Source organism: Rhinatrema bivittatum, chromosome 1, assembly GCF_901001135.1.
Source record: "Rhinatrema bivittatum chromosome 1, aRhiBiv1.1, whole genome shotgun sequence".
Classification (NCBI taxonomy): Eukaryota; Metazoa; Chordata; class Amphibia; order Gymnophiona; family Rhinatrematidae; genus Rhinatrema; species Rhinatrema bivittatum.
Genome location: NC_042615.1, coordinates 459,943,326 through 459,959,032, shown reverse-complemented (window position 1 = coordinate 459,959,032; position 15,707 = coordinate 459,943,326). Strand labels below are relative to the sequence as shown.

The window sequence follows — 15,707 nt, the reverse complement described above, 5'->3', positions numbered from 1 at the left end:
ATGATGAGGACTATCCAATGTAACTGCTGTGGAGCCTTTATTCTGAGGGAAAGCATCTGGACACTTAGAGCTTGCCCAATTTGTGCACAACTCTCTTCCTTGAAAAAGGAGCTGTCTGAGATTAAAGATCAATTAGCTTCAATTAAAAGTAATACACCCACATTGCATTACTCAGAACATAATTCCCCAATATCACAAAAAAAACCAGGAGTCAAGAAAAGGAGATTCATTAGGCTCAGGTAGGCCCCACAGTCACCCATTTTTGACAGATGGGCAGCCAACAGGTACACCCCCCCACTCAAACAGGTCATTAAGTTCTTTAAAATCCAGGAATACAGTGGGCTCAGGTAGAATTAGACCTGTGATGAGGAGACACACAATGTACCAAATGCAAAAAGAACAACAAGCCATCTCTATATTAAAAACTGAAGAAGTTCTCAGAAAAACATTGAAGTGTTACCAGAAATGAGAGAAAAAACACAATGCATGCAGTATTTCATGATCCATAACCAAAAGAAAAATCTAATTCAGATGAATAACTCTGTCAACAGTGGCACAACTAAAAAAAGAGAGAGTGAAGTGAATAGCAAATCTCAACTAATATCTTATAAGGAGTCCAGGAATAGCAATAACCTTAAAGAGAGTACCTGAAAGGCTATGACCACAAATGCTCATAGTTTGGGAAATAAAATCCCAGATCTGCAGGCCCTAATGGCTGAGGCACAATTGGACATTGTTGCTATCACAGAGACATGGTTCACAGAATCTCATGATTGGGATACAACAATACCAGGCTATAACTTGTTAAGGAAGGACAGAGAGGATAGAAAAGGGGGAGGTGTGGCTCTTTATGTCAGAAACAACATCCAAGCATCTGAGCTACAAGGAAGTTGGGGTAAGGAAGAAGCTCTATGGCTCGACCTAAAAAAAGATGACGGAGCATCCATTTATATTGGAGTGGTTTACAGGCCTCCAAACCAAAAGGAAGAGCTGGACAGAGACCTGGTTGAAGACATCCATAAGATAGGTAAGAAGGGAGAAGTGGTGATCGTAGGTGACTTTAATATGCCAGATGTAGACTGGAAAATCCCATCTGCAGAAACTAAAAATAGTAGAGCGATAGTGGATGCCATGCAAGTATATTTGTTCAAACAAATGGTGTTGGAACCCACCAGAGAAGGAGCTATACTCGACTTAGTGCTCACTAATGCAGATAATGTCTCAGATGTCCAGGTGGGTGCCCACCTCAGCAGCAGTGATCATCAAACGGTATGGTTTAATATCACTAAAAGAATAGGGAAAAGAACCACAAAGACCCGAGTTTTACAGTTCAAAAACACAGACTTTGAGGAAATGGGGAAGTACCTGGAGGAAGAACTTAAAGGATGGGAGAACGAGAGAGATGTGGATCAGCAGTGGACCAATCTAAAAGGAGCAATCACCAAGGCAACTGCTCAATACGTTAGAAATGTAAAGAAAAGCAAAAGAAAATTGAAACCTATCTGGTTCTCAAAGGAGGTGGCTGACAAAATTAAAGCTAAAAGAACAGCATTCAAGATATATAAAAGATCCCAAAGGGAGGAACACAAAGAAGAATATCTGATTCAACTGAGGGAGACAAAGAAATTAATCAAGTTGGCAAAAAGTCAAGCGGAAGAGAGGATTGCCAAGGAGATAAAAAATGGAGACAAAACATTTTTCAGATACATCAGCGAAAAGAGAAAGATCCAAAGTGGTATAGTGAAATTGAAAGGTGGTAATGATCAATGTGTAGAGGGAGACGAAGAAATGGCAGAAATATTAAACGAATACTTCAGCTCTGTGTTCACTAAAGAAGACCCTGGAGAAGGACCATCTCTACACAACAAAAAACTGGTGGGAAGTGGAATAGATGAAAATCCTTTTACAGTAGAAAATGTGTGGGAAGAGCTAAAGAACCTGAAAGTGGACAAAGCCATGGGGCCTGATGGGATTCATCCAAGGATATTGAGGGAGCTCAGAGATGTTCTGGCAGCTCCGCTGTGTGACCTGTTCAATAGATCCCTAGAAACGGGAGTGGTGCCGAGTGATTGGAGAAGAGCGGTGGTGGTCCCGCTTCACAAGAGTGGGAACAGGGAGGAGGCTGGCAACTACAGTCCGGTCAGCCTCACTTCGGTGGTGGGAAAAGTAATGGAGTCACTGCTGAAAGAGAGAATAGTGAACTATCTACAGTCCGGAGAATTGATGGACCAGAGGCAACATGGATTCACCAGGGGAAGATCCTGTCAGACAAATCTGATTGACTTTTTTGACTGGGTAACCAAGGAATTGGATCAAGGAAGAGCGCTCGATATCATATACTTGGATTTCAGCAAAGCTTTTGACACGGTTCCGCACAGGAGACTGGTGAATAAAACGAGAAGCTTGGGAGTGAGTGCCGAGGTGGTGACCTGGATTGCAAATTGGTTGACGGACAGAAGACAATGTGTGATGGTAAATGGAACCTTCTCTGAAGAGAGAGCGGTTTTAAGTGGTGTACCGCAAGGATCGGTGTTGGGACCGGTCCTGCTCAATATCTTTGTGAGCGACATTGCGGACGGGATAGAAGGCAAGGTTTGTCTTTTCGCGGATGACACTAAGATCTGCAACAGAGTGGACACGCCGGAAGGAGTGGAGAGAATGAGACGGGATCTAAGGAAACTGGAAGAGTGGTCGAAGATATGGCAGCTGAGATTCAATGCCAAGAAGTGCAAAGTCATGCATATGGGGAGTGGAAACCCGAATGAACTGTATTCGATGGGGGGGGGAAGGCTGATGTGCACGGAGCAGGAGAGGGACCTTGGGGTGATAGTGTCTAATGATATGAAGTCTGCGAAACAATGCGACAAGGCTATAGCAAAAGCCAGAAGAATGCTGGGCTGCATAGAGAGAGGAATATCGAGTAAGAAAAGGGAAGTGATTATTCCCTTGTACAGGTCCTTGGTGAGGCCTCACCTGGAGTACTGTGCTCAGTTCTGGAGACCATATCTACAAAAAGACAAAGACAAGATGGAAGCGGTACAGAGAAGGGCGACCAGGAAGGTGGAGGATCTTCATCGGATGACGTACGAGGAGAGATTGAAGAATCTAAATATGTACACCCTGGAGGAAAGGAGGAGCAGAGGCGATATGATACAGACTTTCAGATACTTGAAAGGTTTTAATGATCCAAAGACAACGACAAACCTTTTCCGTAGGAAAAAAATCAGCAGAACCAGGGGTCACGATTTGAAGCTCCAGGGAGGAAGATTCAGAACCAATGTTAGGGAAGTATTTCTTCACGGAGAGGGTGGTGGATGCCTGGAATGCCCTTCCGGAGGATGTGGTGAAGACCAGAACTGTGAAGGACTTCAAAGGGGCGTGGGATAAACACTGTGGATCCATAAAGTCAAGAGGCCGCCAATGAAGAGTGGGTGACTCACCAGAATGATGGCTACTGCCTGGAGACAATACCCTTATTCAATAAACATACACATGCTTACTGTGACTCCAATATCGTTCTAGCTTCAACAGCAAGAGGAAATGTGGAATAAAGGATCTGCACTCACAAAGGGGGGAGTAGCTGGCTTGTTACGGCGGTTACTACCCCAAACCAAATAAGCCTGTTACTTCTATTTCTATGCATATACAGCATAGTTCTCTGCTTCAACGGCAGGGGAGAAGAAAAAACTGATACTTCACGCATATCCAGCATAGCTCCCTGCTTCAACGGCAGGGGAGAAGAAAAAAGGGTTCACACTCACAAAGCGGGGAGTAGCTGGCTTGTTACGGCGGTTACTACCCCAAACCAAATGTGCCTGATACTTCACTTTCGATGCATATCCAGCATGGCTCTCTGCTTCAACAGCATGGGAGAAGAATAAACTGATACCTCAAGCATATCCAGCATAGCTCCCTGCTTCAACGGCAGGGGAGAAGATAAACAACCAATAAGGGCTGTATAACATAGTCTGAGTAGAACAAATAAGCATGGGTGTAGCTTGCTTATTGCGGAGGTTACTACAATAAGCATGGGTGTAGCTTGCTTATTGCGGCGGTTACTACAATAAGCATGGGTGTAGCTTGCTTATTGCGGCGGTTACTACCCCTACTACCCCTAACTTATCAGCTAGATATTCACTTGGATGCAGCTCCATCACTGCTTTCTACATTAATGGTGGGGGTGGAAAGGAAATAGAACCAAGAGCTAAGAGAAACAGATAAGTATGAGAGAAAAAAGTGTGTGAAGCTTGCTGGGCAGACTGGATGGGCCATTTGGTCTTCTTCTGCCGTCATTTCATTTCTATGTTTCTAAATATTTCCTATTCCAGTCTCTACCATATGTCTCTGTTGACATTAAAGTGCTTATGTCCAATTGAGTGGATTTGATTCAGGCATCTCACTTTAAGTGCGGATCATTGGATATTAAGCTAAGAACCTATTAGGGTGCAAGCACTTATGTTGTTGAGGGGTATTCAAAGATGGCAGAAAATCCTTTGACTCCACTGCTGGCTGACTAAACTTCCTTTGATCTTCAATCGTCATTAAAAAGTGGTTTACATATTTAAACCGGAAAAAAACCCTCCTTTGCACAAAGCACCATTTTGAGTTATGTTCGCCATAATGAACACGTAATAAAAAAAAGTCTACAAGGATGTTTTGATACCCCTGTCATGTCAATAGGATTGCTGAAGGTACAACAAGGGAATGTCATAGAAACAGTGAGTGAGAGAGAAAGAATAGAGAAAGTATGGACATTAAAAAGCGCAAATATTACCAGGTATTCAACTCTCTTAACCCTCTGCCTCCTTCACAAAGACTTGCTTCATTACTCCCTTGGGCTATGATTAGCTCTGAACGAGTTGACCTTGGAAAGCAAACATGGAGAAAACATTCAAAATGACCTTCATTGTATCAGTAGAACTCTGAACTTATTAAACTATAAAAACATTCCTTTTACACAAGAGTCGACTGATTGCTTTACGGATAATACTTCGCCACTGGATTCTTTCGACTCCTCCTTCACTTTTGGAATGGACGGACGCCATGCTAGACTTATATCCCAAGAGCAAACAGGATTGTTTCAAAGCGCTCTGGTCCCCTTTTATCAGTCTGCTTCATTCGAAAGGCGACTTGCAGCCTCCATAGACTCCAGCTCTTCGTAATATTTTTATTTTGATCTTTTTATCTTATTTACATTTTTATTCTTATTCTTATTTATATGTTTCATTTTTATTTTTTGTTTGTCAGTTCTTCTCAGGGGGATTGGCAGATATAGATACGGCTCAGTATGGCCCATATGTTAATTCGCCTTATTTCGCCTTTGGTTACATTCTCCTTGGTGAGACTTGGTGATACTTAATACTTGATATTTTAAAATGTACGATGTAATTTCGCATACAGTCCTAAGTGTGTGTGTTTTTGTGTTTTTGTAACCTCATTGAACGGTGTCTTTAGGGAGGGGAGGGGGGGGATGTTGGGGTTCTTAGAATGTGGTAAAGGGGAAGGTTTGGCTGGGTTGGGAAAAACCACAATAATTTTCGCTTGATAGAAGGTCAATCATCTCACCTTTCTGATTATATGTTTGCTTATTCTTCTATATGTGTATATCTCTGATGCAGGCCTATCTCTATGTATGCTTATCAGTGTATACATGATGGAAATGCTTTACCACTGCAATGATCTGTTTAATCTGCTTCTTTGTTGGAACCCAATAAAAATAATTACACACAAAAAAACTATAAAAACATTCCTTAGATACAGAGGCGCACTTCACATTGAATATGAATCTAACTCTTCAGTGTTTCTATAGAGCAGCATGCACCTTGTAGTGCTATATAAATGTTTAGTAGTACACATGTAATAACTCTGAGCCCAACTCAAAACTCACTGGGGTACATATTCAAAAGCCATTTAGAGGGATAACGGGAAAGTTATCCATCTAAAAGACTTAGCTGCATATTTAAAAGACTTATCCAGCTAAATACTAGCCAGATAATGTATTATCCGGCCAGAACGTGGTATCAAGTATTCCGCAAACACACTTAGGTGACGTGAGAAACCATACAATAATGTGGAACAAAATGCCTGAATACCTATGTGCGCTAGCAGATACAAAAGCTTTCAAGAAAGCATTAAAAATGTGGTTATTTAAATTAGCTTTTGAGGAAACCACTTAGCAAGAGAAACAGTAATGTTTTTGAGCTTGTTTTCTTCCAGATTATTTTTGCATTATTATATTGATTTATGCCTCTGTTGAAATATTATGTATGTTTTTATTTGTGAGCCGCTGCAATCGCTGGAGTACTGGTTGATAAATGATTTTAAATAAATAAATACCGAACGCTTGCAGAATTCAAATCTATTTGGAGGTATTTCCTTTCAGAATGAAAACCAATATCAATATGATGAAAAAAAGCACAGTTGAGGGACTCCTACCATCTTATCTTACTTACTCCATCAAAGTATAAACAGTTTGATGCTGAAAAACCTGCTCAGTCACTTGGGAATCTAATGGATCCTAATACCATTTCAGCTACTTGTTGCATGACAAAAAAACCATATAAAGCATCAAACAAAATCAAGAATTTCAAAACAGCAGATACATCGAACAACGTTCAATAGTTAAAACTAATAAGGATTAAAAAATGTCCTCTGCTCTCCATGCCTGGGAACATTTGCTTTCCAGTCACCTTGAGATTGTTGTGAATTATTTGGGGGGGGAGGGAAGGAGGTCATACAAATATTTTCTTCTTTCTCCATATAATTACACATTCATTCTTTCACACGTTCCTTTTCTCATATGGACACACACACAATCCCTTTCAGTCATTCACAAACCTACTCTCACCCACACAGACATGATCCATTCCTCACATATACATGCTTCCTCTCTCCCTCTCTAACACATGCTCTCAGAGGGATGCTGGGTAGTGAGGAGGAAAGAGAGGAAAGCCAGGGCTGCCAGGAGGGGTGAGCAACTGCACAGGATGCAAAGCTTGTGAGGGGGAGGCCCTGATGCACTGCATCAGGGGCTGGGTGCCTGCACTGCATGTCACTGTTGTACTGGCATGAGTGCTCCTTATCCCCTGTTTAGCTGCTGGCTCCGCTGGCTAGTCATGTCATCCCAGAAAGTACCCTCCTCCACAAATGGCCAGCCATGCTCCTTGGGGTACTGGGCAGCTCAACGAAAGATATGAGGGAAGATGGGACATACTAGGCAGGGAAATGGGAGATGGGGGTCAGGGCAGGAAAAGGGGAGTGTGGGAGATACTGGGCAGGGAGAGGGCCAGGAAGTTGGTACAGGCAGAGGGAGAGGGTCACGGCAGTACACTACAAGGTCAATATTCAAAGTGCTTTCAGCACTATTTAGCCGAAGTGTAACTTATGTGGCTAAGTAGCACCCACTGAATATGCACGTACGTTCAGCGGCCGCCGCTTAGCCACATAAAAGTTAGCTGCATAACATGAGAAAACGATTACCGTCATGGTTAAAAGGTGAGGTGAAAGAGGCTATTTTAGCCAAAAAATCATCCTTCAAAAATTGGAAGAAGGATCCATCTGAAGAAAATACGATAAAACATAAACATTGTCAAGTTAAGTGTAAAACATTGATAAAACAAGCAAAGAGAGAATTTGAAATGAAGTTGGCCATAGAGGCAAAAACTCATAATAAAAACTTTTAAAAATATATTCAAAGCAAGAAACCTGTGAGGGAGTCGGTTGGACCATTAGATGATCGAGGGGTTAAAGGGGCTCTTAGGGAAGATAAGGCCATTGCAGAAAGACTAAATGAATTCTTTGCTTCCGTGTTTACTAGTGAGGATGTTGGGGAGATACCAGTTCCGGAGTTGGTTTTCAGGGGTGATGAGTCAGACAAACTGAACGAAATCACTGTCAACCTGGAAGATGTAGTAGGCCAGATTGACAAACTAAAGAGTAGCAAGTCACCTGGACCGGATGGTATGCATCCTAGGGTACTAAAGGAACTCAAAAATGAAATTTCTGACCTATTAGTTAAAATTTGTAACCTATCATTAAAATCATCCATTGTACCTGAAGACTGGAGGGTGGCCAATGTAACCCCAATATTTAAAAAAGGCTCCAGGGGTGATCCGGGTAACTATAGACCAGTGAGCCTAACTTCAGTGCCGGGAAAAATAGTGGAAACTATCCTCAAGATCAAAATTGTAGAGCATATAGAAAGACATGATTTAATGGGACACAGTCAACATGGATTTACCCAAGGGAAGTCTTGCCTAACAAACCTGCTTCATTTTTTTGAAGGGGTTAATAAACATGTGGATAAAGGTGAACTGGTAGATGTGGTGTATTTGGATTTTCAGAAGGCGTTTGACAAAGTCCCTCATGAGAGGCTTTTACGAAAACTAAAAAGTCATGGGATAGGAGGCAATGTCCTTTCGTGGATTACAAACTGGTTAAAAGACAGGAAACAGAGAGTAGGACTAAATGGTCAATTTTCTCAGTGGAAAAGGGTAAACTGTGGAGTGCCTCAGGGATCTGTACTTGGACCGGTGCTTTTCAATATATATATCAATGATCTGGAAAGGAATACGACGAGTGAGGTTATCAAATTTGCGGATGATACAAAATTATTCAGAGTAGTTAAATCACAAGCAGACTGTGATACATTACAGGAGGACCTTGCAAGACTGGAAGATTGGGCATCCAAATGGCAGATGAAATTTAATGTGGACAAGTGCAAGGTGTTGCATATAGGGAAAAATAACCCTTGCTGTAGTTACACGATGTTAGGTTCCATATTAGGAGCTACCACCCAAGAAAGAGATCTAGGCGTCATAGTAGATAATACATTGAAATCGTCGGCTCAGTGTGCTGCAGCAGTCAAAAAAGCAAATAGAATGTTAGGAATTATTAGGAAGGGAATGGTTAATAAAACGGAAAATGTCATAATGCCTCTATATCGCTCCATGGTGAGACCACACCTTGAATACTGTGTACAATTCTGGTCGCCGTATCTCAAAAAAGATATAGTTGCAATGGAGAAGGTACAGAGAAGGGCAACCAAAATGATAAAGGGGATGGAACAGCTCCCCTATGAGGAAAGGCTGAAGAGGTTAGGGCTTTTCAGCTTGGAGAAGAGACGGCTGAGGGGGGATATAATAGAGGTCTTTAAGATCATGAGAAGTCTTGAACGAGTAGATGTTACTCGGTTTTTTACACTTTCGAATAATAGAAGGAATAGGGGGCATTCCATGAAGTTAGCAAGTAGTACATTTAAGACTAATTGGAGAAAATTCTTTTTCACTTAACGCACAATAAATCTCTGGAATTTGTTGCCAGAGGATGTGGTTAGAGCAGTTAGTGTAGCCGGGTTCAAAAAAAGTTTGGATAAGTTCTTGGAAGAGAAGTCCATTAACTGCTATTAATCAAGTTTACTTAGGGAACAGCCACTGCTATTAATTGCATCAGTGCATCAGTAGCATGGGATCTTCTAGGTGTTTGGGTAATTGCCAGGTTCTTGTGGCCTAGTTTGGCCTCTGTTGGAAACAGGATGCTGGGCTTGATGGACCCTTGGTCTGACCCAGCATGGCAATTTCTTATGTTCTTATGTGGGTGTGTAGTTGGCAGATCGGGGCTGAGGGAGCTGGCCATACAAGTTATCTGGCTAGCCCTGTAAGTTATGCGGCTAACTTCGATGTCTCATACAGCAGGTCTAAACTTAGCCAGTTATAACTTATTCAGCTAAACGCAATATAAACATGTATTTTCAGTGGCATAGCTGTGCTGCTGAGTAACCCTTGTAACTTAATCAGATAAGTTATATCCAGCTAAGTTACTTAAATGGCCAGCTTTGAAAATTGACCTCTACATGTTTTAGTTTAATGCCAAGTAATTCCAACTTGCTAATTGACAAATTTAGGTGGCTTCTGGGTTTTTTTTCTTTGCAAACAATTACTATTTACCTAGATGGTTTGTCTGGCTGTCTCTGATTACAGCCAGGAGAAGAGAAAATGGTCACCAGCCTTTGGTCGGGTGAAAGGAGGGTACCAGCAAGGGATGTAGAACAGAAAACAAAGAACACAGGCAAGGGGGAAGGAGGGAAGGGGTTAGGGCTGCCTGCCTAGAGCAATGTGAGGATAAAGCGGCTTTGGCAAAATGAGATCGGAGGGAGGAAGGCACAGCCTACAGTGAGCAGCAGGCAGGCACCAGCACAGCAACCAGCGGAGCAGCTTCTCAGACAGCCGCAGTGAAATGGAAAGAAGACGCTGCAGTTCTGGTGGGCTGAGACACGGCTGTGGTGGCAGGCAATGTAAATCCTGGCTGGGAAGAGGCAGCACGACTGATCCATCTGCAGGAAGCAGAGGCAGTAAAGTTAGCTACGACTTCCATTCCAGCATGCAGCCACAAATTCTTCTGCATGCCTCCCTCTTCCTCCTGCAAGCAGCTTTGACCAGACATTACAATGTCCGGTTACCTCTGTAACCGCACGCTGTACAATTAGCTTGAAAACCGGACTGTCCGGTCCAAAACCAGGCAGTTGGTCACCCTAATCCCACCTGACTCCAAATAGGGAAAAGGCCACTACTGCCTGTCCCTAAACTTCAGGGTCTCAGAAGTGTCAGCTCAAAACATTTGCCTGCTGGCCATGTGAGCTGCTGCTAGATCCTGCAGGGGCACTCTGTTCCAAACCAAATCTGACTCACTTACCATGGTTCCTGAGGACTACTAGATTCCCTTAGTTTGTTCACATCAGCCTATGGTGTTACACTGACTGCCACCATCTTGGCTGCCTTCTGAGCTAGAAGCCAGGATTTCTGGAATGCTTGACAGCTGGACCCATTGGTTCTCCACTAGGCATAGACCTGGATGAATTGGTTCTGCACAAGGATTCCTGGCCTTGCGTCAGCTGTTCTGGATCATAATTCTCCTCTCAATCTATAAAGCTCACACCTATGGCACAAAAGAACCATAAAGGAGACTCAAGATTTATTCCTGACAGGAGGCAACTGTGAAAAAACTACCAGCTCAGGCTCCTTATAACCTACCTAGAGAGAGGGAAAAATAGCGTTGCAATACTGGGATACTGAGAGGACAGCAAACTGCATGAGATACACATGTGTCTGTACCTAAAGTACTACATTCAGGCACATTGCTCTGGAACTAGGACCTGTAAATGGACCATGCTCAGGGCAGACTTGTAAATGGGAGAACTGGACTCCAGAAGTGAGAACTCAAGGCCATAACGTCTAAGGCCATAAAGTCACTTTGATTTTTGGAGGGCTTCCCTATTCTAGGGAATAGGAAGGTCTATTTAAGATAATCATAAGTTAGCATAGGGTTTCCATACCTGCATAATCATGGGCTTTCCTGCTCCAAATCAGCCCTGAATAGTCAGACATCTGACTAAAGAAGAAACAAGATTCCCTCCATACACAGAGAGGCCTTTTATTCGACTAACAGGTATCTGGAGTTCTGTTTAACACAAGGCAAGAGCTTGATAGCTGCCAATTAGGGATCAAGGAAAATGACGGGGATAAAAGGGAACGTCCATGTATATCTATGTGGGGAACCGCCTAATAAAAGTCTGCCATTCTTCTTGGGGATCACAAGAATAGGAGAAATCACCATCTCTACTGGGAGACCTGAAATAAATAGTACTACAACTCTGAACTCTTTTTAAGGAAGAGACGGAACCTCAAAATCTGTGACTGACCAAACCAGCCAAATACCTGTTTGTATTCTGCTAATATGTAGGTTCTGTGTAGGGATCTATAGCAGCTTGGCTTTTTCTGTTTTCCTAATAGGAGATGTATTAATATTTTAGGGCCTGGTGTAAGAATTGCAGTTTTGCTTTTTTATAAGTAAGGTTGTTAGTTTTTGGATACTGAAAGATTTTGCTGTTTTGGTATGGGAGATTGAGGGCCGGATTTTCGGAGGGCTTATGCGTGCTGGGCCAATTTTCAAAAGGCCCGGGGCTTTACTAAAGGGGCGGGAAGGGAGCGGGGTGGGGCGGAGGCCCCAGGGCTGAAGTAAGTTTTAAAACAAGAAGGAGGTGGAGAGAGCCTGCCTACCTGGAAGCGCGAACAGCTTTTCTTCTATTTGTTGCCGCAGGATTGTGACTTGGACTCCCGGGAGTAGCCTAGAGTGCCCCGACGGAAACAACAGCCAATCAATACCTGCCACGTCATAAGGAGGAGCCGGAAGAGGTGGTTAAAGGGGCTCTCCTTCGGCGTTTTTCCTGAGGTGGAGAGAGCCTGCCTATCTGGAAGCGCGAACAGCTTTTCTTCTATTTGTTGCCGCAGGATTGTGACTTGGACTCCTGGGGGTAGCCTAGAGTGCCCCGACGGAAACAACAGCCAATCAATACCTGCCACGTCGTAAGGAGGATCCGGAAGAGGTGGTTAAAGGGGCTCTCCTTCGGCGTTTTTCCTGAGGTGGAGAGAGCCTGCCTACCTGGAAGCGCGAACAGCTTTTCTTCTATTTGTTGCCGCAGGATTGTGACTTGGACTCCCGGGGGCAGCCTAGAGTGCCCTGATGGAAACAACAGCCAATCAATACCTGCCACGCCGTAAGGAGGAGCCGGAAGAGGTGGTTAAAGGGCGCTCTCCGGTGCGTAGCTGCCAACGGCACGCTGCCGAAGCCGCGCACCAAAGGGGCGCCCGGCTTTGACCGGCTTCGACCGGTTCGGCAGGTTTGCTGGTGGACTCTTATGGACCCTCCGGGAAAAAAAAACAGAACCAGGTAGGCTTTAATCTCTCTCAATACCTCCCAGGAGATAGTAACTAAAGTAGTAGGATAACCACCTGACTACTCTGTATTTACGTTATTTCCTTGTTTAGTTACATAGTAAAAATAAGATGCCGCACACTAAGAGAAAGGCTAAGATAAGGCCTTCTCTCAGTGTCTCATCTGAATCGACTCAGAGAACAGTGTCAGAGTGGTTAAACCCCCCCCCCCCCCCCAGAATAACCCCGTGGAGGGAGCCGCGTTAGTTGAAGTTTTGGAGCAAAAACTTCAACTTATGGCTGAAGACATCTCACTTAGTCTGGGGGCGCCTGATATACCATCTCCACCGGGTAACAGTGGGGATACTCCCCAAGAGTTACCACGAATATCCCAGCAGAAGCGAAATCAAGATTCTCAGGAAGAAATTCACATAACAGAAATATCATCTGAATTGGGGGTTGATAGTATTCAATCATTTACACCGGACCAGAAGAGTACCCCGAAAGTCAACAAGGGATTGGAACAAAGTATTAATCAACAAAAGGGGAATAAATTGGATAAGAGATCTCAAAATGTTATTATAAAACCTGGAAACATCACAATGGAAACATTGTGGACTTATATTGCCAAACTAGATGCATCCATTATGAAACTTGCTGATGTAGTGCAGGAAACTAATGTAGTAGTTAAAAGAAATTCAGAAGTGTTAGAAACTCAGAAGAAGAAAATCGAGTAACGCAAATTGAGAAAGTTCAAAATATACAAATAAAAGCAGAAGGAGAAATTCCAAGAAAATTTGAATTTTTAGAAAATCATACCCGTGCTTTTAATTTGAGGGTTACAAACTTCCCTAAGATGGATAAAATAAGTCCAATAGAGTTGTTTAGATCATATGTGGTACAAATATTGGGGATACCAGAAAAATGTATACCAACTATAACGAAAGCTTTCTATGTGAATACATTTGTAAAAAGTAAAGATCCTGGTTTAAAAATGTTTCTCGCCAATTTGGTTAAAATCAAATATTTGTTTTAAGTTAAATAGTTTTGTTTTTCATGTTCACTTTGCACACACAGTGACGCCGTCCGTGTAAATTATTATAGGCACCTCCTAATTTCTCAGTTTGCTGTCACCCCTTTGTTCCTGTTCAATTTTTTGTCAGAGTTTTTTGCTCAAGTCCACCTTCAGGTCCCTTCTCTACAATTTAATTGGTTGCTGACTCGTTTTTTGTAGTTCTCCTTCACGTCTGACATGTTCCTCTGATTTCTGATTGGCTTAAAGATTTTTTCGCGCCATTTTGTTTAAAGTTAAATAGCCTTGTTTTTCACGTCCGCATTGCACTCCCGGTGACGCTGTTCATGAAAATCATTAGAGGTACCTTTAAATTTCTCAGTTTGCTGTCACCCCTTTGTTTTTGTTTTGGTTCGTTGAAATGCTGCCGATTTTCCTTTGATGTCTGGTTGTTTAATTACTCATGCTAATTACTTGTCCTTTTGCTTTACTAATTTCTATATTCCCGTGCCTGCAGTCTTGTTCCATACTCCCTAATTTTTCTATACCACTGTTTTTGAGTAACTTCACTGTATTGTGTTTCGTTGATGTCCGTCTAGTTACCACGTTTATCACTGGGTAATTCCCTTATTGCCAATATGTAAATTGTTTAGTGTAAGGTACTAAGTACTTAGGAATTTTTTCTTAGTTCTGTTATGAAACTTTAGTCACTGATTGAGGACTGCTGTTATCTGCTTTGTCCACTATTTGTTAAATTGTTTTTGTAATTTTTCCTTTGTTTCACTTTCTAGAAAAAATAAAATATTGCCTTGTCCCTCCCGACACAGCCTCGCGGTGAAACACGGGTCCGTGTCGGGGGACCCCTTCTTGAACTGTTGCATTGTACAACACTGTGGAGTTTGCTGTCTAAAATAATAACTTTTTGTTTCAAATTGTGTGTGGACATTAACATTTTTCTGCACATTCGTCTGTTTGATTTGATTGATTGCGTGCAGTAGCGCTCCTTCTTTGCTTCTTGAATAAAACATGTGCTCAAGTTCAATGCATGTTTGTTTGGAATGGGAGCCAAAGAGGAAGTCTGAAAAGCCGGTGTATTTTTCTTTGCTTTAGTTTCTTCAAGAGATTTTACCTTTCACATGGTTGTTACTTTTTATTTTAGCAGCATCTGGCAAAATGTATTGCTTACTAAAAACAGCAGGTGGTGCTGTTTCTAAGGATACAGATCAGTTCAACTGTAGCATGAGCAAAGAAACTACCAGTTCCCCAGTAGCTGGCCGTGATCGTATAGTGGTTAGTACTCTGCGTTGTGGCCGCAGCAACCTCGGTTCGAATCCGAGTCACGGCAGGAGAAAATGCTTCTCCTCGCACGGCATAGAGGGGACAGTTTTTAGCTTCTTAATACTAAGTCTAGGCATGCAGAAATCACTAAGATTTTGTATTTAGGAGAAATCCTACAATTAGTAAACAGAAGAACTGAATGATTACAAAGAAGACAAACGAAAGCCCTAACAGATATGGCACTTACAACATAAGGTTTCCTGTTTCTGCCAGTAAATCAAAATAGATACTGCATATTTTCTTCCCTGACTGATTTATGGAATCTTGTAAGATAGTTCATGCTACAACAAATTTTACTTATGTTATATATTTAGGATCCTTGGGGGATGAGGAAGTTTAGCAGTAATCAATACTTCCTTTTTACTTTCAGTTTTGAAATGGTTACAATTAGGAACAGCAAATAAGAGGAGCGACAAGCACACCAGCTAATCGTAAATCCACGAAATGAAGAAATGTCTCCACAAAATATGTTAGAAGCAAATCGCTTTATTCCAGTAGCAAAGAAGTTCTTGAAATAATGCTGATAAAGTATTGCCCTTTGCCGTTTGATGTTGTCTGCTTTCACCTTTCTTCATTTTATGGATTTACATTTAGCAGCAGACAAGTTTTATTCTGATACTGTTATATACTGTATCTCCTGCTGAACATTT

General features: G+C 42.3%; 1 long non-coding RNA gene and 1 other non-coding gene across 2 annotated transcripts in view; one reads left to right on the top strand and one right to left on the bottom strand.

Moving 5' to 3' along the window:
* The window catches only part of LOC115081093, a 243,198-nt gene that overhangs the window by 196,300 nt on the left and 31,191 nt on the right, over positions 1–15,707 (bottom strand). The window contains exon 2 of the long non-coding RNA XR_003853728.1: positions 4,775–4,864. This is a non-coding gene — a long non-coding RNA (uncharacterized LOC115081093). The remainder of the gene's footprint in view (positions 1–4,774; positions 4,865–15,707) is intronic.
* Positions 14,993–15,064, top strand: TRNAH-GUG. Its single transcript has one exon. It is a non-coding gene; the product is annotated as a tRNA-His (tRNA).